Source organism: Lathyrus oleraceus, unplaced genomic scaffold (genome assembly GCF_024323335.1).
Source record: "Lathyrus oleraceus cultivar Zhongwan6 unplaced genomic scaffold, CAAS_Psat_ZW6_1.0 chrUn0001, whole genome shotgun sequence".
In the NCBI taxonomy this organism is placed as follows: Eukaryota; Viridiplantae; Streptophyta; class Magnoliopsida; order Fabales; family Fabaceae; genus Lathyrus; species Lathyrus oleraceus.
Genome location: NW_026112392.1, coordinates 22089 through 45675, shown reverse-complemented (window position 1 = coordinate 45675; position 23587 = coordinate 22089). Strand labels below are relative to the sequence as shown.

At 25.3% G+C, this 23587-nt stretch overlaps 5 long non-coding RNA genes across 7 annotated transcripts; all 5 read left to right on the top strand.

Moving 5' to 3' along the window:
- Nucleotides 1–245: 245 nt before the first annotated feature.
- LOC127110516 (uncharacterized) lies at nucleotides 246–1001 on the top strand. Its single transcript, XR_007797317.1, has 2 exons — nucleotides 246–391; nucleotides 707–1001. It is a non-coding gene; the product is annotated as an uncharacterized LOC127110516 (long non-coding RNA).
- A 2318-nt stretch (nucleotides 1002–3319) lies between these two features.
- On the top strand, nucleotides 3320–10164 carry LOC127110515 (uncharacterized). Of its 3 annotated transcripts, none has more exons than XR_007797316.1 (2): nucleotides 3320–3467; nucleotides 9870–10164. It is a non-coding gene; the product is annotated as an uncharacterized LOC127110515 (long non-coding RNA). The 3 variants fall into 3 exon arrangements; XR_007797315.1 differs by lacking the exon at nucleotides 9870–10164 and adding an exon at nucleotides 6858–7152; XR_007797314.1 differs by lacking the exon at nucleotides 9870–10164 and adding an exon at nucleotides 3784–4078.
- Nucleotides 10165–12487: 2323 nt separating this feature from the next.
- On the top strand, nucleotides 12488–13244 carry LOC127110520 (uncharacterized). Its single transcript, XR_007797321.1, has 2 exons — nucleotides 12488–12633; nucleotides 12950–13244. It is a non-coding gene; the product is annotated as an uncharacterized LOC127110520 (long non-coding RNA).
- Nucleotides 13245–15550: 2306 nt separating this feature from the next.
- On the top strand, nucleotides 15551–16254 carry LOC127110518 (uncharacterized). The gene is made up of 2 exons (XR_007797319.1): nucleotides 15551–15643; nucleotides 15960–16254. It is a non-coding gene; the product is annotated as an uncharacterized LOC127110518 (long non-coding RNA).
- Nucleotides 16255–18508: 2254 nt separating this feature from the next.
- LOC127110517 (uncharacterized) lies at nucleotides 18509–19265 on the top strand. The gene is made up of 2 exons (XR_007797318.1): nucleotides 18509–18654; nucleotides 18971–19265. It is a non-coding gene; the product is annotated as an uncharacterized LOC127110517 (long non-coding RNA).
- Nucleotides 19266–23587: the final 4322 nt, after the last annotated feature.

Here is a 23587-nt window from a genome sequence, read left to right as displayed (position 1 = left end):
ATAAAATATAAATCTATTTATTATATTTTAATCATTAAAATTGACTATAGGTATGAAGTCATTGATGAATAATATCATTTTATGTTCCTTTCAAAATTCAATAGAAAATGAAAATTATTTTCAATATTATCAAATTCATTTTATTGACCACTTTATTTATTTAAATCTATCTTTCTTACTTTAAGATTCCATTAATAAATTTATGTAAAGTTAATAGTCAAATGAGATATTAAAAAACTAATACAGTTTTTAGGCCTATATAATAGAAGTTATGTTAGTCTTACTCGTTACAAAGAAATAAAATATAAATTGAAATCTTACAAAATGGCATGTCACACCAATCAATCTTGTTTTTTGAGTATTTTATGCCTTGTTTTGATGGTTAGTTCGGGTAAGAATGAAATTTTATTTTTATTTTTGAGTTTCAATTTTAAAGTAGAATTTACTAACACCAAGTGTTTTTTATTGAAACATATATTGCATCTTTATATTCAAAAGAAAGTAAAAAGACTCGTCTAAAAAATTATGTGATTGTTTAACCCTTCTAAGAAGTTGATTTCTTTTTAAACAAGATATGTAGATCAATAACAATTCAATTATGGTTTAATCAATTCTCAATTCGAAAGAACATTAGATTGAGATTTTTAATGTAAAAATAATGAAGCAATGTCAGACACAAACTAATTTTAAATTTTGGTTGGTTCAGGATTGGTTACCAGTATTTTGGTCCCTCCCGGAGGAGTTTGTATAGGGCCTTGTGTTGCAACGTGCGACCAGGATTGCCGTGGCAAGGGATTTGGAAAAGGGGGACAATGTTATACTCATCTTGAGAAGACAACATGTTGTTGTTTTCACCAATGAATTTTATTGTATGAGTTCAATAAAAATAATAAAACGTGCACTTCAGTTTAGCTCTGGAACTTACTTTTTGTAAGAAATTTGTGTAAATCTTTAAAATACTATAAACACTATTATGAATAAATGAAATTTAAAATGGAATATATATTATTTGCATTGTCTTTTTTTATAAAATATTACTTAAATATTTTAATTATTTATGTTTTCATGTTGAATGAAATGGATGTTTTAAATTTATCAAAAATATGGTTCCCTTGAAATCACAAAAAATATATTATACATGGATAGTTAGTGAGGGTGGATTTAAAGACACAAGATAAAGAATTTATATGAGTTATGAAAATATTCTAATTTTAAATTCTTAATAATAGGTAATCAAGTGTTTGGTTAAAATTATGATTGATAAAGTATATCTGAAATTGTGTTTCGAAGAAAATCCTTATTCATATCCTACTACTGGTGTTTATTTTAAAAAAAAACTCTTAGTTTGATGATTAGGTAGATCTTAAAATCAAAGTTTTAACAATCGAAAGGGTCATCAAACCGTGAGGGTATTGAGCCACTCGTTCGTTAGTCGAACCACCGGGTCACAGGTCGAACCGCATGACTAAACCGAATAAAATTGGAAAAGTCATTTTAATAATACTGTCTTTATCAAAAAATATAAAGTTATTAAACCGGTCGAACATGTGACTCGGTCTCTAAAAAAATCATGACACCTACAAAATATCAAATTATAACAATTTCACAAGTTCATTATTTAAATTCAAATGCTAAATATAATCATCACACACAACAAAATAGTACAAAATACAAATACAAATAAATTTTGAACAAAGTCTAATTGGAACATAATCTGGATAAAAAAATAACTGCAATTTCCTATATATTTAATTCTAGTGTTGGAAAATTGTTTCAAATAATTTTTAAAAAAATCTAGTTATATATATATATATATATATATATATATATATATATATATATATATATATATATATATATATATATATATATATATATATATATATATATATAAATTATTATTGCAATCTCATTTTGGCTAAAGAAAAAAAAGATAGCATTTAACCCGCTGATTTACTGATTTTGGTCAGTTCTAGTCAGTTTCAACTGTTTTAATAGCTTGCCTGATCCAACAATAAGACCAAATTGGTGATCCTTTCAATTTTCTGTTTGACCGGTCAAGCTAGTTCGATCCTTAAAGCACTATTTCAAATACAAATGAATTATGTCTCTGATGATTTGGTTTATTTGGGAGACCCTAGTAATGAAACAAGAATTGAATTATATGTTTAGAAACAAAAGTATTAGAAAAAGTATAAATAATGTAAGAGAATCTTCAACAAAGATTGATTTACAAGATAAAGACTCAAACCTTTTAAACACTTGCATACGATGAGAAAATAAATAGTCGTTTTATGATAATTACATGTACAAGCACTTTACATTTCTTCACTAGCATGTGAGACTTGTAAATAAAATGATAAAATCATGACCAAATAATTAATTTAGTGTTGAAATGTTTTGTTGTTAAATTCTTAAGAAAATCTTTGTACTCGAGTCAGCATAAAAATCAAAATAATAAAACATTGCAAAATTCATGACCAATATGTTACAATTAAAGATAATAATAATATATTTTATAATTTATAGAAACTGTTCAAGTGTTAACAAAATAGTTGTGTTCGGACATTCGTGTAAAGTTTATTCAGTTAATTTTTAAACAAACTCGTAATTTGACGAGGACTAAAATAACTCCTATGTAATTTGACACCATTTTTTTGTCATTCGGTTAAAATTGAGTAGTATTTTTTATAATAAATTTATTAATTTTAATATTATAATAATCTATTCAATTAAACTACATGTTTATAATCATATATTACACATAATTTTAAGTATTTATAAATCTATTTATTATATTTTAATAATTAAAATTGACTATAGGTATTAAGTCATTGATGAATAATATCATTTTATATTCCTTTCAAAATTCAATAGAAAATGAAGATTATATTTCAATATTATCAAATTCATTTTATTGAACACTTTATTTATTTAAATCTAACCTATCTTTCTTAATTTAAGATTCAATTAATAAATTTATGTAAAGTTAATAGTCAAATGAGATATTAAAAAACTAATACAGTTTTTAGGCCTATATAATAGAAGTTATGTTAGTCTTACTCGTTACAAAGAAATAAAATATAAATCTATTTATTATATTTTAATCATTAAAATTGACTATAGGTATGAAGTCATTGATGAATAATATCATTTTATGTTCCTTTCAAAATTCAATAGAAAATGAAAATTATTTTCAATATTATCAAATTCATTTTATTGACCACTTTATTTATTTAAATCTATCTTTCTTACTTTAAGATTCCATTAATAAATTTATGTAAAGTTAATAGTCAAATGAGATATTAAAAAACTAATACAGTTTTTAGGCCTATATAATAGAAGTTATGTTAGTCTTACTCGTTACAAAGAAACAAAATATAAATTGAAATCTTACAAAATGGCATGTCACACCAATCAATCTTGTTTTTTGAGTATTTTATGCCTTGTTTTGATGGTTAGTTCGGGTAAGAATGAAATTTTATTTTTATTTTTGAGTTTCAATTTTAAAGTAGAATTTACTAACACCAAATGTTTTTTATTGAAACATATATTGCATCTTTATATTCAAAAGAAAGTAAAAAAGACTCGTCTAAAAAATTATGTGATTGTTTAACCCTTCTAAGAAGTTGATTTCTTTTTAAACAAGATATGTAGATCAATAACAATTCAATTATGGTTTAATCAATTCTCAATTCGAAAGAACATTAGATTGAGATTTTTAATGTAAAAATAATGAAGCAATGTCAGACACAAACTAATTTTAAATTTTGGTTGATTCAGGATTGGTTACCAGTATTTTGGTCCCTCCCGGAGGAGTTTGTATAGGGCCTTGTGTTGCAACGTGCGACCAGGATTGCCGTGGCAAGGGATTTGGAAAAGGGGGACAATGTTATACTCATCTTGAGAAGACAACATGTTGTTGTTTTCACCAATGAATTTTATTGTATGAGTTCAATAAAAATAATAAAACGTGCACTTCAGTTTAGCTCTGGAACTTACTTTTTGTAAGAAATTTGTGTAAATCTTTAAAATACTATAAACACTATTATGAATAAATGAAATTTAAAATGGAATATATATTATTTGCATTGTCTTTTTTTATAAAATATTACTTAAATATTTTAATTATTTATGTTTTCATGTTGAATAAAATGGATGTTTTAAATTTATCAAAAATATGGTTCCCTTGAAATCACAAAAAATATATTATACATGGATAGTTAGTGAGGGTGGATTTAAAGACACAAGATAAAGAATTTATTTGAGTTATGCAAATATTCTAATTTTAAATTCTTAATAATAGGTAATCAAGTGTTTGGTTAAAATTATGATTGATAAAGTATATCTGAAATTGTGTTTCGAAGAAAATCCTTATTCATATCCTACTACTGGTGTTTATTTTTAAAAAAAACTCTTAGTTTGATGATTAGGTAGATCTTAAAATCAAAGTTTTAACAATCGAAAGGGTCATCAAACCGTGAGGGTATTGAGCCACTCGTTCGTTAGTCGAACCACCGGGTCACAGGTCGAACCGCATGACTAAACCGAATAAAATTGGAAAAGTCATTTTAATAATACTGTCTTTATCAAAAAATATAAAGTTATTAAACCGGTCGAACATGTGACTCGGTCTCTAAAAAAATCATGACACCTACAAAACATCAAATTATAACAATTTCACAAGTTCATTATTTAAATTCAAATGCTAAATATAATCATCACACACAACAAAATAGTACAAAATACAAATACAAATAAATTTTGAACAAAGTCTAATTGGAACATAATCTGGATAAAAAAATAACTGCAATTTCTATATATTTAATTCTAGTGTTGGAAAATTGTTTCAAATAATTTAAAAAAAATCTAGTTATATATATATATATATATATATATATATATATATATATATATATATATATATATATATATATATATATATATATATATATATATATATATAAACTTATTATTGCAATCTCATTTTGGCTAAAGAAAAAAAAGATAGCATTTAACCCGCTGATTTACTGATTTTGGTCAGTTCTAGTCAGTTTCAACTGTTTTAATAGCTTGCCTGATCCAACAATAAGACCAAATTGGTGATCCTTTCAATTTTCTGTTTGACCGGTCAAGCTAGTTCGATCCTTAAAGCACTATTTCAAATACAAATGAATTATGTCTCTGATGATTTGGTTTATTTGGGAGACCCTAGTAATGAAACAAGAATTGAATTATATGTTTAGAAACAAAAGTATTAGAAAAAGTATAAATAATGTAAGAGAATCTTCAACAAAGATTGATTTACAAGATAAAGACTCAAACCTTTTAAACACTTGCATACGATGAGAAAATAAATAGTCGTTTTATGATAATTACATGTACAAGCACTTTACATTTCTTCACTAGCATGTGAGACTTGTAAATAAAATGATAAAATCATGACCAAATAATTAATTTAGTGTTGAAATGTTTTGTTGTTAAATTCTTAAGAAAATCTTTGTACTCGAGTCACCATAAAAATCAAAATAATAAAACATTGCAAAATTCATGACCAATATGTTACAATTAAAGATAATAATAATATATTTTATAATTTATAGAAACTGTTCAAGTGTTAACAAAATAGTTGTGTTCGGACATTCGTGTAAAGTTTATTCAGTTAATTTTTAAACAAACTCGTAATTTGACGAGGACTAAAATAACTCCTACGTAATTTGACACCATTTTTTTGTCATTCGGTTAAAATTGAGTAGTATTTTTTATAATAAATTTATTAATTTTAATATTATAATAATCTATTCAATTAAACTACATGTTTATAATCATATATTACACATAATTTTAAGTATTTATAAATCTATTTATTATATTTTAATAATTAAAATTGACTATAGGTATTAAGTCATTGATGAATAATATCATTTTATATTCCTTTCAAAATTCAATAGAAAATGAAGATTATATTTCAATATTATCAAATTCATTTTATTGAACACTTTATTTATTTAAATCTAACCTATCTTTCTTAATTTAAGATTCAATTAATAAATTTATGTAAAGTTAATAGTCAAATGAGATATTAAAAAACTAATACAGTTTTTAGGCCTATATAATAGAAGTTATGTTAGTCTTACTCGTTACAAAGAAATAAAATATAAATCTATTTATTATATTTTAATCATTAAAATTGACTATAGGTATGAAGTCATTGATGAATAATATCATTTTATGTTCCTTTCAAAATTCAATAGAAAATGAAAATTATTTTCAATATTATCAAATTCATTTTATTGACCACTTTATTTATTTAAATCTATCTTTCTTACTTTAAGATTCCATTAATAAATTTATGTAAAGTTAATAGTCAAATGAGATATTAAAAAACTAATACAGTTTTTAGGCCTATATAATAGAAGTTATGTTAGTCTTACTCGTTACAAAGAAATAAAATATAAATTGAAATCTTACAAAATGGCATGTCACACCAATCAATCTTGTTTTTTGAGTGTTTTATGCCTTGTTTTGATGGTTAGTTCGGGTAAGAATGAAATTTTATTTTTATTTTTGAGTTTCAATTTTAAAGTAGAATTTACTAACACCAAATGTTTTTTATTGAAACATATATTGCATCTTTATATTCAAAAGAAAGTAAAAAAGACTCGTCTAAAAAATTATGTGATTGTTTAACCCTTCTAAGAAGTTGATTTCTTTTTAAACAAGATATGTAGATCAATAACAATTCAATTATGGTTTAATCAATTCTCAATTCGAAAGAACATTAGATTGAGATTTTTAATGTAAAAATAATGAAGCAATGTCAGACACAAACTAATTTTAAATTTTGGTTGATTCAGGATTGGTTACCAGTATTTTGGTCCCTCCCGGAGGAGTTTGTATAGGGCCTTGTGTTGCAACGTGCGACCAGGATTGCCGTGGCAAGGGATTTGGAAAAGGGGGACAATGTTATACTCATCTTGAGAAGACAACATGTTGTTGTTTTCACCAATGAATTTTATTGTATGAGTTCAATAAAAATAATAAAACGTGCACTTCAGTTTAGCTCTGGAACTTACTTTTTGTAAGAAATTTGTGTAAATCTTTAAAATACTATAAACACTATTATGAATAAATGAAATTTAAAATGGAATATATATTATTTGCATTGTCTTTTTTTATAAAATATTACTTAAATATTTTAATTATTTATGTTTTCATGTTGAATAAAATGGATGTTTTAAATTTATCAAAAATATGGTTCCCTTGAAATCACAAAAAATATATTATACATGGATAGTTAGTGAGGGTGGATTTAAAGACACAAGATAAAGAATTTATTTGAGTTATGCAAATATTCTAATTTTAAATTCTTAATAATAGGTAATCAAGTGTTTGGTTAAAATTATGATTGATAAAGTATATCTGAAATTGTGTTTCGAAGAAAATCCTTATTCATATCCTACTACTGGTGTTTATTTTTAAAAAAAACTCTTAGTTTGATGATTAGGTAGATCTTAAAATCAAAGTTTTAACAATCGAAAGGGTCATCAAACCGTGAGGGTATTGAGCCACTCGTTCGTTAGTCGAACCACCGGGTCACAGGTCGAACCGCATGACTAAACCGAATAAAATTGGAAAAGTCATTTTAATAATACTGTCTTTATCAAAAAATATAAAGTTATTAAACCGGTCGAACATGTGACTCGGTCTCTAAAAAAATCATGACACCTACAAAACATCAAATTATAACAATTTCACAAGTTCATTATTTAAATTCAAATGCTAAATATAATCATCACACACAACAAAATAGTACAAAATACAAATACAAATAAATTTTGAACAAAGTCTAATTGGAACATAATCTGGATAAAAAAATAACTGCAATTTCTTATAAATTTAATTCTAGTGTTGGAAAATTGTTTCAAATAATTTTAAAAAAAATCTAGTATATATATATATATATATATATATATATATATATTATTATTGCAATCTCATTTTGGCTAAAGAAAAAAAAGATAGCATTTAACCCGCTGATTTACTGATTTTGGTCAGTTCTAGTCAGTTTCAACTATTTTAATAGCTTGCTTGTCCAACAATAAGACCAAATTGGTGATACTTTCAATTTTCTGTTTGACCGGTCAAGCTAGTTCGATCCTTAAAGCACTATTTCAAATACAAATGAATTATGTCTCTGATGATTTGGTTTATTTGGGAGACCCTAGTAATGAAACAAGAATTGAATTATATGTTTAGAAACAAAAGTATTAGAAAAAGTATAAATAATGTAAGAGAATCTTCAACAAAGATTGATTTACAAGATAAAGACTCAAACCTTTTAAACACTTGCATACGATGAGAAAATAAATAGTCGTTTTATGATAATTACATGTACAAGCACTTTACATTTCTTCACTAGCATGTGAGACTTGTAAATAAAATGATAAAATCATGACCAAATAATTAATTTAGTGTTGAAATGTTTTGTTGTTAAATTCTTAAGAAAATCTTTGTACTCGAGTCAGCATAAAAATCAAAATAATAAAACATTGCAAAATTCATGACCAATATGTTACAATTAAAGATAATAATAATATATTTTATAATTTATAGAAACTGTTCAAGTGTTAACAAAATAGTTGTGTTCGGACATTCGTGTAAAGTTTATTCAGTTAATTTTTAAACAAACTCGTAATTTGACGAGGACTAAAATAACTCCTATGTAATTTGACACCATTTTTTTGTCATTCGGTTAAAATTGAGTAGTATTTTTTATAATAAATTTATTAATTTTAATATTATAATAATCTATTCAATTAAACTACATGTTTATAATCATATATTACACATAATTTTAAGTATTTATAAATCTATTTATTATATTTTAATAATTAAAATTGACTATAGGTATTAAGTCATTGATGAATAATATCATTTTATATTCCTTTCAAAATTCAATAGAAAATGAAGATTATATTTCAATATTATCAAATTCATTTTATTGAACACTTTATTTATTTAAATCTAACCTATCTTTCTTAATTTAAGATTCAATTAATAAATTTATGTAAAGTTAATAGTCAAATGAGATATTAAAAAACTAATACAGTTTTTAGGCCTATATAATAGAAGTTATGTTAGTCTTACTCGTTACAAAGAAATAAAATATAAATCTATTTATTATATTTTAATCATTAAAATTGACTATAGGTATGAAGTCATTGATGAATAATATCATTTTATGTTCCTTTCAAAATTCAATAGAAAATGAAAATTATTTTCAATATTATCAAATTCATTTTATTGACCACTTTATTTATTTAAATCTATCTTTCTTACTTTAAGATTCCATTAATAAATTTATGTAAAGTTAATAGTCAAATGAGATATTAAAAAACTAATACAGTTTTTAGGCCTATATAATAGAAGTTATGTTAGTCTTACTCGTTACAAAGAAACAAAATATAAATTGAAATCTTACAAAATGGCATGTCACACCAATCAATCTTGTTTTTTGAGTGTTTTATGCCTTGTTTTGATGGTTAGTTCGGGTAAGAATGAAATTTTATTTTTATTTTTGAGTTTCAATTTTAAAGTAGAATTTACTAACACCAAATGTTTTTTATTGAAACATATATTGCATCTTTATATTCAAAAGAAAGTAAAAAAGACTCGTCTAAAAAATTATGTGATTGTTTAACCCTTCTAAGAAGTTGATTTCTTTTTAAACAAGATATGTAGATCAATAACAATTCAATTATGGTTTAATCAATTCTCAATTCGAAAGAACATTAGATTGAGATTTTTAATGTAAAATAATGAAGCAATGTCAGACACAAACTAATTTTAAATTTTGGTTGATTCAGGATTGGTTACCAGTATTTTGGTCCCTCCCGGAGGAGTTTGTATAGGGCCTTGTGTTGCAACGTGCGACCAGGATTGCCGTGGCAAGGGATTTGGAAAAGGGGGACAATGTTATACTCATCTTGAGAAGACAACATGTTGTTGTTTTCACCAATGAATTTTATTGTATGAGTTCAATAAAAATAATAAAACGTGCACTTCAGTTTAGCTCTGGAACTTACTTTTTGTAAGAAATTTGTGTAAATCTTTAAAATACTATAAACACTATTATGAATAAATGAAATTTAAAATGGAATATATATTATTTGCATTGTCTTTTTTTATAAAATATTACTTAAATATTTTAATTATTTATGTTTTCATGTTGAATAAAATGGATGTTTTAAATTTATCAAAAATATGGTTCCCTTGAAATCACAAAAAATATATTATACATGGATAGTTAGTGAGGGTGGATTTAAAGACACAAGATAAAGAATTTATTTGAGTTATGCAAATATTCTAATTTTAAATTCTTAATAATAGGTAATCAAGTGTTTGGTTAAAATTATGATTGATAAAGTATATCTGAAATTGTGTTTCGAAGAAAATCCTTATTCATATCCTACTACTGGTGTTTATTTTTAAAAAAAACTCTTAGTTTGATGATTAGGTAGATCTTAAAATCAAAGTTTTAACAATCGAAAGGGTCATCAAACCGTGAGGGTATTGAGCCACTCGTTCGTTAGTCGAACCACCGGGTCACAGGTCGAACCGCATGACTAAACCGAATAAAATTGGAAAAGTCATTTTAATAATACTGTCTTTATCAAAAAATATAAAGTTATTAAACCGGTCGAACATGTGACTCGGTCTCTAAAAAAATCATGACACCTACAAAACATCAAATTATAACAATTTCACAAGTTCATTATTTAAATTCAAATGCTAAATATAATCATCACACACAACAAAATAGTACAAAATACAAATACAAATAAATTTTGAACAAAGTCTAATTGGAACATAATCTGGATAAAAAAATAACTGCAATTTCTTATAAATTTAATTCTAGTGTTGGAAAATTGTTTCAAATAATTTAAAAAAAATCTAGTTATATATATATATATATATATATATATATATATATATATATATATATATATATATATATATATATATATATATATATATATATATATATATATATATATAAATATTATTGCAATCTCATTTTGGCTAAAGAAAAAAAAGATAGCATTTAACCGCTGATTTACTGATTTTGGTCAGTTCTAGTCAGTTTCAACTGTTTTAATAGCTTGCCTGATCCAACAATAAGACCAAATTGGTGATCCTTTCAATTTTCTGTTTGACCGGTCAAGCTAGTTCGATCCTTAAAGCACTATTTCAAATACAAATGAATTATGTCTCTGATGATTTGGTTTATTTGGGAGACCCTAGTAATGAAACAAGAATTGAATTATATGTTTAGAAACAAAAGTATTAGAAAAAGTATAAATAATGTAAGAGAATCTTCAACAAAGATTGATTTACAAGATAAAGACTCAAACCTTTTAAACACTTGCATACGATGAGAAAATAAATAGTCGTTTTATGATAATTACATGTACAAGCACTTTACATTTCTTCACTAGCATGTGAGACTTGTAAATAAAATGATAAAATCATGACCAAATAATTAATTTAGTGTTGAAATGTTTTGTTGTTAAATTCTTAAGAAAATCTTTGTACTCGAGTCAGCATAAAAATCAAAATAATAAAACATTGCAAAATTCATGACCAATATGTTACAATTAAAGATAATAATAATATATTTTATAATTTATAGAAACTGTTCAAGTGTTAACAAAATAGTTGTGTTCGGACATTCGTGTAAAGTTTATTCAGTTAATTTTTAAACAAACTCGTAATTTGACGAGGACTAAAATAACTCCTATGTAATTTGACACCATTTTTTTGTCATTCGGTTAAAATTGAGTAGTATTTTTTATAATAAATTTATTAATTTTAATATTATAATAATCTATTCAATTAAACTACATGTTTATAATCATATATTACACATAATTTTAAGTATTTATAAATCTATTTATTATATTTTAATAATTAAAATTGACTATAGGTATTAAGTCATTGATGAATAATATCATTTTATATTCCTTTCAAAATTCAATAGAAAATGAAGATTATATTTCAATATTATCAAATTCATTTTATTGAACACTTTATTTATTTAAATCTAACCTATCTTTCTTAATTTAAGATTCAATTAATAAATTTATGTAAAGTTAATAGTCAAATGAGATATTAAAAAACTAATACAGTTTTTAGGCCTATATAATAGAAGTTATGTTAGTCTTACTCGTTACAAAGAAATAAAATATAAATCTATTTATTATATTTTAATCATTAAAATTGACTATAGGTATGAAGTCATTGATGAATAATATCATTTTATGTTCCTTTCAAAATTCAATAGAAAATGAAAATTATTTTCAATATTATCAAATTCATTTTATTGACCACTTTATTTATTTAAATCTATCTTTCTTACTTTAAGATTCCATTAATAAATTTATGTAAAGTTAATAGTCAAATGAGATATTAAAAAACTAATACAGTTTTTAGGCCTATATAATAGAAGTTATGTTAGTCTTACTCGTTACAAAGAAATAAAATATAAATTGAAATCTTACAAAATGGCATGTCACACCAATCAATCTTGTTTTTTGAGTATTTTATGCCTTGTTTTGATGGTTAGTTCGGGTAAGAATGAAATTTTATTTTTATTTTTGAGTTTCAATTTTAAAGTAGAATTTACTAACACCAAATGTTTTTTATTGAAACATATATTGCATCTTTATATTCAAAAGAAAGTAAAAAAGACTCGTCTAAAAAATTATGTGATTGTTTAACCCTTCTAAGAAGTTGATTTCTTTTTAAACAAGATATGTAGATCAATAACAATTCAATTATGGTTTAATCAATTCTCAATTCGAAAGAACATTAGATTGAGATTTTTAATGTAAATATAATGAAGCAATGTCAGACACAAACTAATTTTAAATTTTGGTTGATTCAGGATTGGTTACCAGTATTTTGGTCCCTCCCGGAGGAGTTTGTATAGGGCCTTGTGTTGCAACGTGCGACCAGGATTGCCGTGGCAAGGGATTTGGAAAAGGGGGACAATGTTATACTCATCTTGAGAAGACAACATGTTGTTGTTTTCACCAATGAATTTTATTGTATGAGTTCAATAAAAATAATAAAACGTGCACTTCAGTTTAGCTCTGGAACTTACTTTTTGTAAGAAATTTGTGTAAATCTTTAAAATACTATAAACACTATTATGAATAAATGAAATTTAAAATGGAATATATATTATTTGCATTGTCTTTTTTTATAAAATATTACTTAAATATTTTAATTATTTATGTTTTCATGTTGAATGAAATGGATGTTTTAAATTTATCAAAAATATGGTTCCCTTGAAATCACAAAAAATATATTATACATGGATAGTTAGTGAGGATGGATTTAAAGACACAAGATAAAGAATTTATTTGAGTTATGCAAATATTCTAATTTTAAATTCTTAATAATAGGTAATCAAGTGTTTGGTTAAAATTATGATTGATAAAGTATATCAGAAATTGTGTTTCGAAGAAAATCCTTATTCATATCCTACTACTGGTGTTTATTTTTAAAAAAAAACTCTTAGTTTGATGATTAGGTAGATCTTAAAATCAAAGTTTTAACAATCGAAAGGGTCATCAAACCGTGAGGGTATTGAGCCACTCGTTCGTTAGTCGAACCACCGGGTCACAGGTCGAACCGCATGACTAAACCGAATAAAATTGGAAAAGTCATTTTAATAATACTGTCTTTATCAAAAAATATAAAGTTATTAAACCGGTCGAACATGTGACTCGGTCTCTAAAAAAATCATGACACCTACAAAACATCAAATTATAACAATTTCACAAGTTCATTATTTAAATTCAAATGCTAAATACAATCATCACACACAACAAAATAGTACAAAATACAAATACAAATAAATTTTGAACAAAGTCTAATTGGAACATAATCTGGATAAAAAAATAACTGCAATTTCTTATAAATTTAATTCTAGTGTTGGAAAATTGTTTCAAATAATTTTAAAAAAAAACTAGTTATATATATATATATATATATATTTAAAATTATTATTGCAATCTCATTTTGGCTAAAGAAAAAAAAGATAGCATTTAACCCGCTGATTTACTGATTTTGGTCAGTTCTAGTCAGTTTCAACTATTTTAATAGCTTGCTTGTCCAACAATAAGACCAAATTGGTGATACTTTCAATTTTCTGTTTGACCGGTCAAGCTAGTTCGATCCTTAAAGCACTATTTCAAATACAAATGAATTATGTCTCTGATGGTTTGGTTTATTTGGGAGACCCTAGTAATGAAACAAGAATTGAATTATATGTTTAGAAACAAAAGTATTAGAAAAAGTATAAATAATGTAAGAGAATCTTCAACAAAGATTGATTTACAAGATAAAGACTCAAACCTTTTAAACACTTGCATACGATGAGAAAATAAATAGTCGTTTTATGATAATTACATGTACAAGCACTTTACATTTCTTCACTAGCATGTGAGACTTGTAAATAAAATGATAAAATCATGACCAAATAATTAATTTAGTGTTGAAATGTTTTGTTGTTAAATTCTTAAGAAAATCTTTGTACTCGAGTCAGCATAAAAATCAAAATAATAAAACATTGCAAAATTCATGACCAATATGTTACAATTAAAGATAATAATAATATATTTTATAATTTATAGAAACTGTTCAAGTGTTAACAAAATAGTTGTGTTCGGACATTCGTGTAAAGTTTATTCAGTTAATTTTTAAACAAACTCGTAATTTGACGAGGACTAAAATAACTCCTATGTAATTTGACACCATTTTTTTGTCATTCGGTTAAAATTGAGTAGTATTTTTTATAATAAATTTATTAATTTTAATATTATAATAATCTATTCAATTAAACTACATGTTTATAATCATATATTACACATAATTTTAAGTATTTATAAATCTATTTATTATATTTTAATAATTAAAATTGACTATAGGTATTAAGTCATTGATGAATAATATCATTTTATATTCCTTTCAAAATTCAATAGAAAATGAAGATTATATTTCAATATTATCAAATTCATTTTATTGAACACTTTATTTATTTAAATCTAACCTATCTTTCTTAATTTAAGATTCAATTAATAAATTTATGTAAACTTAATAGTCAAATGAGATATTAAAAAACTAATACAGTTTTTAGGCCTATATAATAGAAGTTATGTTAGTCTTACTCGTTACAAAGAAATAAAATATAAATCTATTTATTATATTTTAATCATTAAAATTGACTATAGGTATGAAGTCATTGATGAATAATATCATTTTATGTTCCTTTCAAAATTCAATAGAAAATGAAAATTATTTTCAATATTATCAAATTCATTTTATTGACCACTTTATTTATTTAAATCTATCTTTCTTACTTTAAGATTCCATTAATAAATTTATGTAAAGTTAATAGTCAAATGAGATATTAAAAAACTAATACAGTTTTTAGGCCTATATAATAGAAGTTATGTTAGTCTTACTCGTTACAAAGAAACAAAATATAAATTGAAATCTTACAAAATGGCATGTCACACCAATCAATCTTGTTTTTTGAGTATTTTATGCCTTGTTTTGATGGTTAGTTCGGGTAAGAATGAAATTTTATTTTTATTTTTGAGTTTCAATTTTAAAGAAGAATTTACTAACACCAAATGTTTTTTATTGAAACATATGTTGCATCTTTATATTCAAAAGAAAGTAAAAAAGACTCGTCTAAAAAATTATGTGATTGTTTAACCCTTCTAAGAAGTTGATTTCTTTTTAAACAAGATATGTAGATCAATAACAATTCAATTATGGTTTAATCAATTCTCAATTCGAAAGAACATTAGATTGAGATTTTTAATGTAAATATAATGAAGCAATGTCAGACACAAACTAATTTTAAATTTTGGTTGATTCAGGATTGGTTACCAGTATTTTGGTCCCTCCCGGAGGAGTTTGTATAGGGCCTTGTGTTGCAACGTGCGACCAGGATTGCCGTGGCAAGGGATTTGGAAAAGGGGGACAATGTTATACTCATCTTGAGAAGACAACATGTTGTTGTTTTCACCAATGAATTTTATTGTATGAGTTCAATAAAAATAATAAAACGTGCACTTCAGTTTAGCTCTGGAACTTACTTTTTGTAAGAAATTTGTGTAAATCTTTAAAATACTATAAACACTATTATGAATAAATGAAATTTAAAATGGAATATATATTATTTGCATTGTCTTTTTTTATAAAATATTACTTAAATATTTTAATTATTTATGTTTTCATGTTGAATGAAATGGATGTTTTAAATTTATCAAAAATATGGTTCCCTTGAAATCACAAAAAATATATTATACATGGATAGTTAGTGAGGATGGATTTAAAGACACAAGATAAAGAATTTATTTGAGTTATGCAAATATTCTAATTTTAAATTCTTAATAATAGGTAATCAAGTGTTTGGTTAAAGTTATGATTGATAAAGTATATCTGAAATTGTGTTTCGAAGAAAATCCTTATTCATATCCTACTACTGGTGTTTATTTTTTAAAAAAAACTCTTAGTTTGATGATTAGGTAGATCTTAAAATCAAAGTTTTAACAATCGAAAGGGTCATCAAACCGTGAGGGTATTGAGCCACTCGTTCGTTAGTCGAACCACCGGGTCACAGGTCGAACCGCATGACTAAACCGAATAAAATTGGAAAAGTCATTTTAATAATACTGTCTTTATCAAAAAATATAAAGTTATTAAACCGGTCGAACATGTGACTCGGTCTCTTAAAAAATCATGACACCTACAAAATATCAAATTATAACAATTTCACAAGTTCATTATTTAAATTCAAATGCTAAATATAATCATCACACACAACAAAATAGTACAAAATACAAATACAAATAAATTTTGAACAAAGTCTAATTGGAACATAATCTGGATAAAAAAATAACTGCAATTTCCTATATATTTAATTCTAGTGTTGGAAAATTGTTTCAAATAATTTTAAAAAAAATCTAGTTATATATATATATATATATATATATAAACTTATTATTGCAATCTCATTTTGGCTAAAGAAAAAAAAGATAGCATTTAACCGGCTGATTTACTGATTTTGGTCAGTTCTAGTCAGTTTCAACTGTTTTAATAGCTTGCCTGATCCAACAATAAGACCAAATTGGTGATCCTTTCAATTTTCTGTTTGACCGGTCAAGCTAGTTCGATCCTTAAAGCACTATTTCAAATACAAATGAATTATGTCTCTGATGATTTGGTTTATTTGGGAGACCCTAGTAATGAAACAAGAATTGAATTATATGTTTAGAAACAAAAGTATTAGAAAAAGTATAAATAATGTAAGAGAATCTTCAACAAAGATTGATTTACAAGATAAAGACTCAAACCTTTTAAACACTTGCATACGATGAGAAAATAAATAGTCGTTTTATGATAATTACATGTACAAGCACTTTACATTTCTTCACTAGCATGTGAGACTTGTAAATAAAATGATAAAATCATGACCAAATAATTAATTTAGTGTTGAAATGTTTTGTTGTTAAATTCTTAAGAAAATCTTTGTACTCGAGTCACCATAAAAATCAAAATAATAAAACATTGCAAAATTCATGACCAATATGTTACAATTAAAGATAATAATAATATATTTTATAATTTATAGAAACTGTTCAAGTGTTAACAAAATAGTTGTGTTCGGACATTCGTGTAAAGTTTATTCAGTTAATTTTTAAACAAACTCGTAATTTGACGAGGACTAAAATAACTCCTACGTAATTTGACACCATTTTTTTGTCATTCGGTTAAAATTGAGTAGTATTTTTTATAATAAATTTATTAATTTTAATATTATAATAATCTATTCAACTAAACTACATATTTATAATCATATATTACACATAATTTTAAGTATTTATAAATCTATTTATTATATTTTAATAATTAAAATTGACTATAGGTATTAAGTCATTGATGAATAATATCATTTTATATTCCTTTCAAAATTCAATAGAAAATGAAGATTATATTTCAATATTATCAAATTCATTTTATTGAACACTTTATTTATTTAAATCTAACCTATCTTTCTTAATTTAAGATTCAATTAATAAATTTATGTAAAGTTAATAGTAAAATGAGATATTAAAAAACTAATACAGTTTTTAGGCCTATATAATAGAAGTTATGTTAGTCTTACTCGTTACAAAGAAATAAAATATAAATCTATTTATTATATTTTAATCATTAAAATTGACTATGGGTATGAAGTCATTGATGAATAATATCATTTTATGTTCCTTTCAAAATACAATAGAAAATGAAAATTATTTTCAATATTATCAAATTCATTTTATTGACCACTTTATTTATTGAAATCTATCTTTCTTACTTTAAGATTCCATTAATAAATTTATGTAAAGTTAATAGTCGAATGAGATATTAAAAAACTAATACAGTTTTTAGGCCTATATAATAGAAGTTATGTTAGTCTTACTCGTTACAAAGAAATAAAATATAAATTGAAATCTTACAAAATGGCATGTCACACCAATCAATCTTGTTTTTTGAGTATTTTATGCCTTGTTTTGATGGTTAGTTCGGGTAAGAATGAAATTTTATTTTTATTTTTGAATTTCAATTTTAAAGTAGAATTTACTAACACAAAATGTTTTTTATTGAAACATATATTGCATCTTTATATTCAAAAGAAAGTAAAAAAGACTCGTCTAAAAAATTATGTGATTGTTTAACCCTTCTAAGAAGTTGATTTCTTTTTAAACAAGATATGTAGATCAATAACAATTCAATTATGGTTTAATCAATTCTCAATTCGAAAGAACATTAGATTGAGATTTTTAATGTAAATATAATGAAGCAATGTCAGACACAAACTAATTTTAAATTTTGGTTGATTCAGGATTGGTTACCAGTATTTTGGTCCCTCCCGGAGGAGTTTGTATAGGGCCTTGTGTTGCAACGTGCGACCAGGATTGCCGTGGCAAGGGATTTGGAAAAGGGGGACAATGTTATACTCATCTTGAGAAGACAACATGTTGTTGTTTTCACCAATGAATTTTATTGTATGAGTTCAATAAAAATAATAAAACGTGCACTTCAGTTTAGCTCTGGAACTTACTTTTTGTAAGAAATTTGTGTAAATCTTTAAAATACTATAAACACTATTATGAATAAATGAAATTTAAAATGGAATATATATTATTTGCATTGTCTTTTTTTTATAAAATATTACTTAAATTTTTTAATTATTTATGTTTTCATGTTGAATAAAATGGATGTTTTAAATTTATCAAAAATATGGTTCCCTTGAAATCACAAAAAATATATTATACATGGATAGTTAGTGAGGATGGATTTAAAGACAGAAGATAAAGAATTTATTTGAGTTATGCAAATATTCTAATTTTAAATTCTTAATAATAGGTAATCAAGTGTTTGGTTAAAATTATGATTGATAAAGTATATCTGAAATTGTGTTTCAAAGGAAATCCTTATTCATATCCTACTACTGGTGTTTATTTTAAAAAAAAACTCTTAGTTTGATGATTAGGTAGATCTTAAAATCAAAGTTTTAACAATCGAAAGGGTCATCAAACCGTGTGTAATATCCCATATTCCCCTAAATGTTCAATTAATTGTCAGTTGAGATCAATTGAGTACCTGTGTACTATATCTTTTGTCAATTGTAACAATTGGAGCTCTTATATGCTCTAAATGTTGTCAATTGGGACCAATAGAGTAACCAGTGAACTCTGAAGGGATTAATTATTAATAAAGAGATAGACCAATATTAATAAGTACAAGAGAGGGAAAAGAAGAGAAAGAGAAAGAAAGAGGAGTGAACTCTGAAGGGATTAATTATTAATAAAGAGATAGACCAATATTAATAAGTACAAGAGAGGGAAAAGAAGAGAAAGAGAAAGAAAGAGGAAAAGAGAAGGAGAAAGAAAGAAGAAAAGAGAAAGAGGAAAAAGAGAGGGAAAAGAAGAGAAAGAGGAAAAGAGAAGGAGAAAGAAAGAAGAAAAGAGAAAGAGGAAAAAGATGAGTTATTTAAGGAAAGAGGTTACTGAGAATTAATGGGAATTGGAATTAATGGGTTTTGGTTAAGAGAAAGAAAGAGGAAAAGAGAAGGAGAAAGAAAGAAGAAAAGAGAAAGAGGAAAAAGAGAGGGAAAAGAAGAGAAAGAGGAAAAGAGAAGGAGAAAGAAAGAAGAAAAGAGAAAGAGGAAAAAGATGAGTTATTTAAGGAAAGAGGTTACTGAGAATTAATGGGAATTGGAATTAATGGGTTTTGGTTAACCGTTTAACACAGAAACAAAATTTAATTTCTGTTTGTACAGAATAAGTCACCAAGGGGATTCGAACCCAGGACCTCCTTGAAACTATATATGCCTTACCACTAGGCTAGAAAGGTTGTTGTTGAATGCTTATGCAGTGAATAAATATTAACCTAAATTTTGATTAAGATAGATTGATGAATTAATTGAGTATTATAGCTCCGTTTTGGATGCGGACGGATGCGTTAGTAAGATAATGGAAAAGGCTATTATTATGATATCATATTATAGTATATTATGTGTCTTACAAATTAAATGAATTATATTTATGATGGGTGTTAAACATGGTTGATATGTTTGATTGTGAAATAACATGATTAAAAACCTTACCAAAGGAGAGTGAGGAAACCTAGGAGGATAAAATGATTAATAACTTAGTAAGATAATCTAGGTTATGAAATATGTGTGATATATGTATGAGAATACGGTATTCATTCGTACGACGCTTATGTGAGGTCGTGGACGAATTGTTACCATGATTGAGAATGAGACGCATTGTATGGAACATGCCCTATTATTATTTATGTATTATGGTGAATGAAGTCACCTATGATTGATGAATTTGTTATGGTTCGTGGAACCAATGTTTTGTGGAACCGATCATGTATTCAGAATGTGTGTTTTTCTGTGATGGTACACATCTCTATTGGTATGCTTAACGTGTAAGCATTGGGATGTGGGACCAATGATTCGAGCCTCAATTGGGTTTGAGCCCCAACCATGGCGGACATGGGGGAAAGGTGGACACCTATGTGGGTTAGAGTCCCATACGGTGAAAGATACCCTAGGTGGGTTAGAGTCCCATACGGGTGACGGTCGCTTGAACTGGGGATTAAGCCTCATAGAGGACCCGATATCCACCGTGAAAGTCGAATCATACGAGCATGCATGAACCGGACCTGGCTTAGACGTAAGTCCGTCCGGGAATTGATGCGTCGTGATCTGAATAATAATCGTGGTTGAGTTATGAGAACTCAGATGCATGTTGCCATACAATTGCGAGATAGTTTCCCCATCGCTCAAGTCTTCGTTCCCTTGTTGACTTGAGTTGGATATGAGCTGAATATCGATTAGAAACCCTGTAGAGCCGAGTGGACCCATAGGATAGGAGAACTCACTGAGATTATTATCTCATCCCATCATTGTTGTTATTTTTCAGGTAATTCTTTACAGGTTGTATCTAAGAGAAGCTGTTATGGATGTTTCAAAGGTTGCTGTTCATTATGATCTTCCGCTGTGGAGTGGTGTGCAATGAAGATGTTGCACATAGTTCTTAGATTTTATTGTTTGGGCATTATTGTATAACATGTTCCATTGATGTTTTAGTTTGGACATGTATACATATTGATGCCATTAGGCACTTATGTTGTGACAGTACCAAAATTTAACACTTGTATGATATTATTCTAGATATATATTATACGGGTTGTTACACCGTGAGGGTATTGAGCCACTCGTTCGTTAGTCGAACCACCGGGTCACAGGTCGAACCGCATGACTAAACCGAATAAAATTGGAAAAGTCATTTTAATAATACTGTCTTTATCAAAAAATATAAAGTTATTAAACCGGTCGAACATGTGACTCGGTCTCTAAAAAAATCATGACACCTACAAAACATCAAATTATAACAATTTCACAAGTTCATTATTTAAATTCAAATGCTAAAATTAATCATCACACACAACAAAATAGTACAAAATACAAATACAAATAAATTTTGAACAAAGTCTAATTGGAACATAATCTGGATAAAAAAATAACTGCAATTTCTTATAAATTTAATTCTAGTGTTGGAAAATTGTTTCAAATAATTTTAAAAAAAAGTCTAGTTAGATATATATATATATATATATATATAATTATATATATATATATATATATATATATATATATATATATATATAATTATATATATATATATATATATATATAATATATATATATATATATATATATATTATAATATATATATATAATTATTGCAATCTCATTTTGGCTAAAGAAAAAAAAGATAGCATTTAACCGGCTGATTTACTGATTTTGGTCAGTTCTAGTCAGTTTCAACTGTTTTAATAGCTTGCCTGATCCAACAATAAGACCAAATTGGTGATCCTTTCAATTTTCTGTTTGACCGGTCAAGCTAGTTCGATACTTAAAGCACTATTTCAAATACAAATGAATTATGTCTCTGATGATTTGGTTTATTTGGGAGACCCTAGTAATGAAACAAGAATTGAATTATATGTTTAGAAACAAAAGTATTAGAAAAAGTATAAATAATGTAAGAGAATCTTCAACAAAGATTGATTTACAAGATAAAGACTCAAACCTTTTAAACACTTGCATACGATGAGAAAATAAATAGTCGTTTTATGATAATTACATGTACAAGCACTTTACATTTCTTCACTAGCATGTGAGACTTGTAAATAAAATGATAAAATCATGACCAAATAATTAATTTAGTGTTGAAATGTTTTGTTGTTAAATTCTTAAGAAAATCTTTGTACTCGAGTCACCATAAAAATAAAAATAATAAAACATTGCAAACTTCATGACCAATATGTTACAATTAAAGATAATAATAATAATATATTTTATAATTTATAGAAACTGTTCAAGTGTTAACAAAATAGTTGTGTTCAGACATTCGTGTAAAGTTTATTCAGTTAATTTTTAAACCAACTCGTAATTTGACGAGGACTAAAATAACTCCTACGTAATTTGACACCATTTTTTTGTCATTCGGTTAAAATTGAGTAGTATTTTTTATAATAAATTTATTAATTTTAATATTATAATAATCTATTCAATTAAACTACATGTTTATAATCATATATTACACATAATTTTAAGTATTTATAAATCTATTTATTATATTTTAATAATTAAAATTGACTATAGGTATTAAGTCATTGATGAATAATATCATTTTATATTCCTTTCAAAATTCAATAGAAAATGAAGATTATATTTCAATATTATCAAATTCATTTTATTGAACACTTTATTTATTTAAATCTAACCTATCTTTCTTAATTTAAGATTCAATTAATAAATTTATGTAAACTTAATAGTCAAATGAGATATTAAAAAACTAATACAGTTTTTAGGCCTATATAATAGAAGTTATGTTAGTCTTACTCGTTACAAAGAAATAAAATATAAATCTATTTA